The sequence below is a fragment of the Leiobunum rupestre genome, chromosome 5 (genome assembly GCF_980474605.1).
Source record: "Leiobunum rupestre chromosome 5, qqLeiRupe1.1.hap1, whole genome shotgun sequence".
In the NCBI taxonomy this organism is placed as follows: domain Eukaryota; kingdom Metazoa; phylum Arthropoda; class Arachnida; order Opiliones; family Sclerosomatidae; genus Leiobunum; species Leiobunum rupestre.
Window position 1 is genome coordinate 64261716 of NC_143388.1, and position 10093 is coordinate 64271808.

Consider the following 10093-nt stretch of genomic DNA (forward strand, 5'->3'; position numbering starts at 1 on the left):
TTTGATAAAAATAATTTTAAACGTGATTTGATAAAAATAACTTTAAACATGATTTGATAAAAAGTATTTTATCCTGATTTGATAAAAAGTATTTTATCCTGATTTGATAAAAACTATTTTATCCTGATTTGATAAAAAGTATTTTATCCTGATTTGATAAAAATTATTTTATCCTGATTTGATAAAAAGTATTTTATCCTGATTTGATAAAATAATTTTAAACATGATTTGATCAAAATAATTTTAAACATGATTTGATAAAAAGTATTTTATCCTGATTTGATAACAAGTATTTTATCCTGATTTGATAAAAAGTATTTTATCCTGATTTGATAAAAAGTATTTTATCCTGATTTGATAAAAAGTATTTTATCCTGATTTGATAAAAAGTATTTTATCCTGATTTGATAAAAACTATTTTATCCTGATTTGATAAAAAGTATTTTATCCTGATTTGATAAAAATTATTTTATCCTGATTGGATAAAAAGTATTTTATCCTGATTTGATAAAATAATTTTAAACATGATTTGATCAAAATAATTTTAAACATGATTTGATAAAAAGTATTTTATCCTGATTTGATAAAAAGTATTTTATCCTGATTTGATAAAAAGTATTTTATCCTGATTTGATAAAAAGTATTTTATCCTGATTTGATAAAAAGTATTTTATCCTGATTTGATAAAAATAATTTAAAACATGATTTGATAAAAATAATTTTAAACATGATTTGATAAAAATAATTTTAAACATGATTTGATTAAAATAATTTTAAACATGATTTGATCAAAATAATTTTAAACATGATTTGATCAAAATAATGTTAAACATGATATGATAAAAGGTATTTTATCCTGATTTGATAAAAAGTATTTTATCCTGATTTCATAAAAAGTATTTTATCCCGATTTGATAAAAAGTATTTTATCCTGATTTGATAAAAATAATTTTAAACATGATTTGATAAAAATAATTTTAAACATGATTTGATAAAAATAATTTTAAACATGATTTGATAAAAATAATTTTAAACATGATTTGATAACAATAATTTTAAACATGATTTGATAAAAAGTGTTTTTTCCTGATTTTATAAAAAGTATTTTATTCTGATTTGATAAAAAGTATTTTATCCTGATTTGATAAAAATAATTTTAAACGTGATTTGATAAAAATAACTTTAAACATGATTTGATAAAAAGTATTTTATCCTGATTTGATAAAAAGTATTTTATCCTGATTTGATAAAAATAATTTTAAAAGTGATTTGATAAAAATAACTTTAAACATGATTTGATAAAAAGTATTTTATCCTGATTTGATAAAAAGTATTTTATCCTGATTTGATAAAAAGTATTTTATCCTGATTTGATAAAAAGTATTTTATCCTGATTTGATAAAAAGTATTTTATCCTGATTTGATAAAAATTATTTTATCCTGATTTGATAAAAAGTATTTTATCCTGATTTGATAAAAATAATTTTAAACATGATTTGATAAAAAGTATTTTATCCTGATTTGATAAAAAGTATTTTATCCTGATTTGATAAAAAGTATTTTATCCTGATTTGATAAAAAGTATTTTATCCTGATTTGATAAAAAGTATTTTATCCTGATTTGATAAAACTAAATTTAAACATGATTTGATAAAAATAATTTTAAACATGATTAGATAAAAATAATTTTAAACATGATTTGATCAAAATAATTTTAAACATGATTTGATCAAAATAATTTTAAACATGATTTGATCAAATAACTTTAAACATGATTTGATAAAAAGTATTTTTTCCTGATTTGATAAAAAGCATTTTATCCTGATTTGATAAAAAGTATTTTATCCTGATTTGATAAAAAGTATTTTATCCTGATTTGATAAAAATAATTTTAAACGTGATTTGATAAAAATAACTTTAAACATGATTTGATAAAAAGTATTTTATCCTGATTTGATAAAAAGTATTTTATCCTAATTTGATAAAAAGTATTTTATCCTGATTTGATAAAAAGTATTTTATCCTGATTTGATAAAAATTATTTTATCCTGATTTGATAAAAATAATTTTAAACATGATTTGATAAAAATAATTTTAAACATGATTTGATAAAAAGTATTTTATACTGATTTGATAAAAATAATTTTAAACGTGATTTGATAAAAAGTATTTTATCCTGATTTGATAAAAAGTATTTTATCCTGATTTGATTAAAAGTATTTTATCCTGATTTGATAAAAAGTATTTTATCCTGATTTGATAAAAAGTATTTTATCCTGATTTGATATAAAGTATTTTATCCTGATTTGATAAAAATAATTTTAAACATGATTTGATCAAATTAATTTTAAACATGATTTGATAAAAAGTATTTTATCCTGATTTGATAAAAAGTATTTTATCCTGATTTGATAAAAAATATTTTATCCTGATTTGATAAAAAGTATTTTATCCTGATTTGATAAAAAGTATTTTATCCTGATTTGATAAAAAGTATTTTATCCTGATTTGATAAATAGTATTTTATCCTGATTTGATAAATAGTATTTTATCCTGATTTGATAAAAATTTTCTTTATCCTGATTTGATAAAAAGTATTTTATCCTGATTTGATAAAAAGTATTTTATCCTGATTTGATAAAAATCACTTTATCCTTATTTGATAAAAAGTATTTTATCCTGATTTGATAAAAAGTATTTTATCCTGATTTGATAAAAATAATTTTAAACATGATTTGATAAAAATAATTTTAAACATGATTTGATAAAAATAATTTTAAACATGATTTGATAAAAATAATTTTAAACATGATTTGATCAAATAACTTTAAACATGATTTGATAAAAAGTATTTTTTCCTGATTTGATAAAAAGTATTTTATCCTGATTTGATAAAAAGTATTTTATCCTGATTTGATAAAAAGTATTTTATCCTGATTTGATAAAAATAATTTTAAACGTGATTTGATAAAAATAACTTTAAACATGATTTGATAAAAAGTATTTTATCCTGATTTGATAAAAATTATTTTATCCTGATTTGATAAAAATAATTTTAAACATGATTTGAAAAAAATCACTTTATCCTTATTTGATAAAAAGTATTTTATCCTGATTTGATAAAAAGTATTTTATCCTGATTTGATAAAAATAATTTTAAACATGATTTGATAAAAATAATTTTAAACATGATTTGATAACAATAATTTTAAACATGATTTGATAAAAAGTGTTTTTTCCTGATTTTATAAAAAGTATTTTATTCTGATTTGATAAAAAATATTTTATCCTGATTTGATAAAAATAATTTTAAACGTGATTTGGTAAAAATAACTTTAAACATGATTTGATAAAAAGTATTTTATCCTGATTTGATAAAAAGTATTTTATCCTGATTTGATAAAAATAATTTTAAAAAAGATTTGATAAAAATAACTTTAAACATGATTTGATAAAAAGTATTTTATCCTGATTTGATAAAAAGTATTTTATCCTGATTTGATAAAAAGTATTTTATCCTGATTTGATAAAAAGTATTTTATCCTGATTTGATAAAAAGTATTTTATCCTGATTTGATAAAAATTATTTTATCCTGATTTGATAAAAAGTATTTTATCCTGATTTGATAAAAATAATTTTAAACATGATTTGATAAAAAGTATTTTATCCTGATTTGATAAAAAGTATTTTATCCTGATTTGATAAAAAGTATTTTATCCTGATTTGATAAAAAGTATTTTATCCTGATTTGATAAAAAGTATTTTATCCTGATTTGATAAAAAGTATTTTATCCTGATTTGATAAAAAGTATTTTATCCTGATTTGATAAAAAGTATTTTATCCTGATTTGATAAAACTAAATTTAAACATGATTTGATAAAAATAATTTTAAACATGATTAGATAAAAATAATTTTAAACATGATTTGATCAAAATAATTTTAAACATGATTTGATCAAAATAATTTTAAACATGATTTGATCAAATAACTTTAAACATGATTTGATATAAAGTATTTTTTCCTGATTTGATAAAAAGCATTTTATCCTGATTTGATAAAAAGTATTTTATCCTGATTTGATAAAAAGTATTTTATCCTGATTTGATAAAAATAATTTTAAACGTGATTTGATAAAAAGAACTTTAAACATTATTTGATAAAAAGTATTTTATCCTGATTTGATAAAAAGTATTTTATCCTGATTTGATAAAAAGTATTTTATCCTGATTTGATAAAAAGTATTTTATCCTGATTTGATAAAAATTATTTTATCCTGATTTGATAAAAATAATTTTAAACATGATTTGATAAAAATAATTTTAAACATGATTTGATAAAAAGTATTTTATACTGATTTGATAAAAATAATTTTAAACGTGATTTGATAAAAAGTATTTTATCCTGATTTGATAAAAAGTATTTTATCCTGATTTGATTAAAAGTATTTTATCCTGATTTGATAAAAAGTATTTTATCCTGATTTAATAAAAATTATTTTATCCTGATTTGATATAAAGTATTTTATCCTGATTTGATAAAAATAATTTTAAACATGATTTGATCAAATTAATTTTAAACATGATTTGATAAAAAGTATTTTATCCTGATTTGATAAAAATTATTTTATCCTGATTTGATAAAAATAATTTTAAACATGATTTGATAAAAATAATTTTAAACATGATTTGATCAAAATAATGTTAAACATGATATGATAAAAGGTATTTTATCCTGATTTGATAAAAAGTATTTTATCCTGATTTCATAAAAAGTATTTTATCCCGATTTGATAAAAAGTATTTTATCCTGATTTGATAAAAATAATTTTAATCATGATTTGGTAAAAATAATTTTAAACATGATTTGATAAAAATAATTTTAAACATGATTTGATAAAAATAATTTTAAACATGATTTGATAAAAATAATTTTAAACATGATTTGATCAAAATAATGTTAAACATGATATGATAAAAGGTATTTTATCCTGATTTGATAAAAAGTGTTTTTTCCTGATTTTATAAAAAGTATTTTATTCTGATTTGATAAAAAGTATTTTATCCTGATTTGATAAAAATAATTTTAAACGTGATTTGATAAAAATAACTTTAAACATGATTTGATAAAAAGTATTTTATCCTGATTTGATAAAAAGTATTTTATCCTGATTTGATAAAAATAATTTTAAAAGTGATTTGATAAAAATAACTTTAAACATGATTTGATAAAAAGTATTTTATCCTGATTTGATAAAAAGTATTTTATCCTGATTTGATAAAAAGTATTTTATCCTGATTTGATAAAAAGTATTTTATCCTGATTTGATAAAAAGTATTTTATCCTGATTTGATAAAAATTATTTTATCCTGATTTGATAAAAAGTATTTTATCCTGATTTGATAAAAATAATTTTAAACATGATTTGATAAAAAGTATTTTATCCTGATTTGATAAAAAGTATTTTATCCTGATTTGATAAAAAGTATTTTATCCTGATTTGATAAAAAGTATTTTATCCTGATTTGATAAAAAGTATTTTATCCTGATTTGATAAAACTAAATTTAAACATGATTTAATAAAAATAATTTTAAACATGATTAGATAAAAATAATTTTAAACATGATTTGATCAAAATAATTTTAAACATGATTTGATCAAAATAATTTTAAACATGATTTGATCAAAATAATTTTAAACATGATTTGATCAAATAACTTTAAACATGATTTGATAAAAAGTATTTTTTCCTGATTTGATAAAAAGCATTTTATCCTGATTTGATAAAAAGTATTTTATCCTGATTTGATAAAAAGTATTTTATCCTGATTTGATAAAAATAATTTTAAACGTGATTTGATAAAAATAACTTTAAACATGATTTGATAAAAAGTATTTTATCCTGATTTGATAAAAAGTATTTTATCCTGATTTGATAAAAAGTATTTTATCCTGATTTGATAAAAAGTATTTTATCCTGATTTGATAAAAATTATTTTATCCTGATTTGATAAAAATAATTTTAAACATGATTTGATAAAAATAATTTTAAACATGATTTGATAAAAAGTATTTTATACTGATTTGATAAAAATAATTTTAAACGTGATTTGATAAAAAGTATTTTATCCTGATTTGATAAAAAGTATTTTATCCTGATTTGATTAAAAGTATTTTATCCTGATTTGATAAAAAGTATTTTATCCTGATTTGATAAAAAGTATTTTATCCTGATTTGATATAAAGTATTTTATCCTGATTTGATAAAAATAATTTTAAACATGATTTGATCAAATTAATTTTAAACATGATTTGATAAAAAGTATTTTATCCTGATTTGATAAAAAGTATTTTATCCTGATTTGATAAAAAATATTTTATCCTGATTTGATAAAAAGTATTTTATCCTGATTTGATAAAAAGTATTTTATCCTGATTTGATAAATAGTATTTTATCCTGATTTGATAAATAGTATTTTATCCTGATTTGATAAAAATTTTCTTTATCCTGATTTGATAAAAAGTATTTTATCCTGATTTGATAAAAAGTATTTTATCCTGATTTGATAAAAATCACTTTATCCTTATTTGATAAAAAGTATTTTATCCTGATTTGATAAAAAGTATTTTATCCTGATTTGATAAAAATAATTTTAAACATGATTTGATAAAAATAATTTTAAACATGATTTGATAAAAATAATTTTAAACATGATTTGATAAAAATAATTTTAAACATGATTTGATAAAAATAATTTTAAACATGATTTGATCAAATAACTTTAAACATGATTTGATAAAAAGTATTTTTTCCTGATTTGATAAAAAGTATTTTATCCTGATTTGATAAAAAGTATTTTATCCTGATTTGATAAAAAGTATTTTATCCTGATTTGATAAAAAGTATTTTATCCTGATTTGATAAAAATAATTTTAAACGTGATTTGATAAAAATAACTTTAAACATGATTTGATAAAAAGTATTTTATCCTGATTTGATAAAAAGTATTTTATCCTGATTTGATAAAAACTATTTTATCCTGATTTGATAAAAAGTATTTTATCCTGATTTGATAAAAATTATTTTATCCTGATTTGATAAAAATAATTTTAAACATGATTTGATAAAAATCACTTTATCCTTATTTGATAAAAAGTATTTTATCCTGATTTGATAAAAAGTATTTTATCCTGATTTGATAAAAATAATTTTAAACATGATTTGATAAAAATAATTTTAAACATGATTTGATAAAAATAATTTTAAACATGATTTGATAACAATAATTTTAAACATGATTTGATAAAAAGTGTTTTTTCCTGATTTTATAAAAAGTATTTTATTCTGATTTGATAAAAAATATTTTATCCTGATTTGATAAAAATAATTTTAAACGTGATTTGGTAAAAATAACTTTAAACATGATTTGATAAAAAGTATTTTATCCTGATTTGATAAAAAGTATTTTATCCTGATTTGATAAAAATAATTTTAAAAGTGATTTGATAAAAATAACTTTAAACATGATTTGATAAAAAGTATTTTATCCTGATTTGATAAAAAGTATTTTATCCTGATTTGATAAAAAGTATTTTATCCTGATTTGATAAAAAGTATTTTATCCTGATTTGATAAAAAGTATTTTATCCTGATTTGATAAAAATTATTTTATCCTGATTTGATAAAAAGTATTTTATCCTGATTTGATAAAAATAATTTTAAACATGATTTGATAAAAAGTATTTTATCCTGATTTGATAAAAAGTATTTTATCCTGATTTGATAAAAAGTATTTTATCCTGATTTCATAAAAAGTATTTTATCCTGATTTGATAAAAAGTATTTTATCCTGATTTGATAAAAAGTATTTTATCCTGATTTGATAAAAAGTATTTTATCCTGATTTGATAAAACTAAATTTAAACATGATTTGATAAAAATAATTTTAAACATGATTAGATAAAAATAATTTTAAACATGATTTGATCAAAATAATTTTAAACATGATTTGATCAAAATAATTTTAAACATGATTTGATCAAATAACTTTAAACATGATTTGATAAAAAGTATTTTTTCCTGATTTGATAAAAAGCATTTTATCCTGATTTGATAAAAAGTATTTTATCCTGATTTGATAAAAAGTATTTTATCCTGATTTGATAAAAATAATTTTAAACGTGATTTGATAAAAATAACTTTAAACATTATTTGATAAAAAGTATTTTATCCTGATTTGATAAAAAGTATTTTATCCTGATTTGATAAAAAGTATTTTATCCTGATTTGATAAAAAGTATTTTATCCTGATTTGATAAAAATTATTTTATCCTGATTTGATAAAAATAATTTTAAACATGATTTGATAACAATAATTTTAAACATGATTTGATAAAAAGTGTTTTTTCCTGATTTTATAAAAAGTATTTTATTCTGATTTGATAAAAAATATTTTATCCTGATTTGATAAAAATAATTTTAAACGTGATTTGGTAAAAATAACTTTAAACATGATTTGATAAAAAGTATTTTATCCTGATTTGATAAAAAGTATTTTATCCTGATTTGATAAAAATAATTTTAAAAGTGATTTGATAAAAATAACTTTAAACATGATTTGATAAAAAGTATTTTATCCTGATTTGATAAAAAGTATTTTATCCTGATTTGATAAAAAGTATTTTATCCTGATTTGATAAAAATTATTTTATCCTGATTTGATAAAAAGTATTTTATCCTGATTTGATAAAAATAATTTTAAACATGATTTGATAAAAAGTATTTTATCCTGATTTGATAAAAAGTATTTTATCCTGATTTGATAAAAAGTATTTTATCCTGATTTCATAAAAAGTATTTTATCCTGATTTGATAAAAAGTATTTTATCCTGATTTGATAAAAAGTATTTTATCCTGATTTGATAAAAAGTATTTTATCCTGATTTGATAAAACTAAATTTAAACATGATTTGATAAAAATAATTTTAAACATGATTAGATAAAAATAATTTTAAACATGATTTGATCAAAATAATTTTAAACATGATTTGATCAAAATAATTTTAAACATGATTTGATCAAATAACTTTAAACATGATTTGATAAAAAGTATTTTTTCCTGATTTGATAAAAAGCATTTTATCCTGATTTGATAAAAAGTATTTTATCCTGATTTGATAAAAAGTATTTTATCCTGATTTGATAAAAATAATTTTAAACGTGATTTGATAAAAATAACTTTAAACATTATTTGATAAAAAGTATTTTATCCTGATTTGATAAAAAGTATTTTATCCTGATTTGATAAAAAGTATTTTATCCTGATTTGATAAAAAGTATTTTATCCTGATTTGATAAAAATTATTTTATCCTGATTTGATAAAAATAATTTTAAACATGATTTGATAACAATAATTTTAAACATGATTTGATAAAAAGTGTTTTTTCCTGATTTTATAAAAAGTATTTTATTCTGATTTGATAAAAAATATTTTATCCTGATTTGATAAAAATAATTTTAAACGTGATTTGGTAAAAATAACTTTAAACATGATTTGATAAAAAGTATTTTATCCTGATTTGATAAAAAGTATTTTATCCTGATTTGATAAAAATAATTTTAAAAGTGATTTGATAAAAATAACTTTAAACATGATTTGATAAAAAGTATTTTATCCTGATTTGATAAAAAGTATTTTATCCTGATTTGATAAAAAGTATTTTATCCTGATTTGATAAAAAGTATTTTATCCTGATTTGATAAAAAGTATTTTATCCTGATTTGATAAAAATTATTTTATCCTGATTTGATAAAAAGTATTTTATCCTGATTTGATAAAAATAATTTTAAACATGATTTGATAAAAAGTATTTTATCCTGATTTGATAAAAAGTATTTTATCCTGATTTGATAAAAAGTATTTTATCCTGATTTCATAAAAAGTATTTTATCCTGATTTGATAAAAAGTATTTTATCCTGATTTGATAAAAAGTATTTTATCCTGATTTGATAAAAAGTATTTTATCCTGATTTGATAAAACTAAATTTAAACATGATTTGATAAAAATAATTTTAAACATGATTAGATAA